Here is a 1,564-nt window from a genome sequence, read left to right on the forward strand (position 1 = left end):
TATGATTGCGACACTGCACTCCAGCCTAGGAAATAGAGTGAGATTGTTTCCAAAAAAAAAGAAAAGAAAAACTTAACGGGCTGGGCGCGGTGGCTCATGCCTGTAATCCCAGCACTTTGGGAGGCCGAGGCAGGCAGATCACTTGAGGGTGAGGAGTTCGCGACCAGCCTGGCAAAACATGGTGAAACCCCATCTCTACCAAAAAATACAAAAATTAGCCGAGCGTGGTGACGCGCGCCTGTAGTCCCACCTATTCCAGAGACAGAGATGGGAGGACCGCTTGAGCCAAGGAGGTCGAAGTTGCAGTGAGCCGATATCGCGGTTCTGCACTCCAGTATGGGCGACAGAGCAAGACCCTGTCTCAAAAAAAAAAAAAAAAAAAAGGAACAAAAGAAAAGCAGAAATGGGAAAGTGGGAGGACAATAAATCAGCGGCGAACAGGCTTCCACCACCTTCCAGCTCCGGGGGAGGGGCGGCGGCTCATTAACCCTTGGCCACCGCGCTCAGCGTCCCCACCCGCCGCCGGCCGTTCACGTGCTCGCCCCTACGCCACTGGCAGCCCGCAGCCCGGTGCCGAGATCAGAATCGCCTCGATAGTCAGTGGCCGGGAACAAGCCCGGCCTCGTCTATCTGATCAATTCATCACTTCTGAGCGCCGGGCCCCGCAGGGCCAGCTCCGAGACCTCGGGGACCGCAGCGTTGCCGCCGCCTACGGGGCCTCTCCGCACAGCGCCTCGAGGAGGGGGCTTCGCAGGAGGAGAGCTTTTCATTTCGGGTCGGACCGGCGGGGCTGGGGTCACGACCCGATCAAATAAGATCAACGTGTAAGCGGGAGGAGGGGCGCTGGGGTGGGCGCACGCACTCGCCTAACACGCTCCAAGCGCGCACACTCACGCGTCCACTCAGCCCGCACGCGACACCACAACTCCGCACACAACACGCAAAACCCAGGCCACTCTCCCCCGCTAAAACAGCGGAAGCCCACTCCCCGACCGGCTTTTAAGCCCTCCGCCCCCTCCCGCGCCTTGGAGGATTCTGGGAGGAACCACAGAGCGCAGGCAGACAGGTCCTGAGGAACAGAGTATTCCTCAGAGTGCGCGCGTTGCTGCCCTCGCGTGGCTCGGAGGGGAACATAGGTCCCAGGTAAAGGCGGTACTAATTTCCTCCATACAGAATCGTGGTTATTTTTTTTTTTTTGGAGACCGGTTCTCGCCCTGTCGCCCGGGCTAGAGTGCAGTGGCACAACACGGCTCATTGCTCCTAGCTTAAGTGATCCTCCCACCTCAGCCTCCTGAGTAGCTGGGACCACAAGCGAGCGCCACCGCACCTAGCCTTTTGACCTTTGTATAACTACATATTTATATCCATATCTTTGGTTTTTCTGTGATCTTGACTTTAATTTGTCTTCAATTTCCTTTCTTTTTTTTTTTTTTTTTTTTTTTTTTGAGATGGAGTCTCGCTCTCTCGCCCAGGCTGGAGTGCAATGGCGCGGTCTTGGCTTACTGTAACCTCTGCCTCCCGGGTTCAAGCAATTCTCCTACCTCAGCCTCCGGAGTAGCTGGGA

At 56.5% G+C, this 1,564-nt stretch overlaps 1 non-coding gene across 1 annotated transcript; it reads right to left on the reverse strand.

Moving 5' to 3' along the window:
- Nucleotides 1–574: 574 nt before the first annotated feature.
- LOC111534761 lies at nt 575–972 on the reverse strand. The gene has a single exon (XR_002729205.1).
- Between the last annotated feature and the right edge of the window lie 592 nt (nt 973–1,564).

Source organism: Piliocolobus tephrosceles, unplaced genomic scaffold, assembly GCF_002776525.5.
Source record: "Piliocolobus tephrosceles isolate RC106 unplaced genomic scaffold, ASM277652v3 unscaffolded_25768, whole genome shotgun sequence".
Taxonomy (NCBI): domain Eukaryota; kingdom Metazoa; phylum Chordata; class Mammalia; order Primates; family Cercopithecidae; genus Piliocolobus; species Piliocolobus tephrosceles.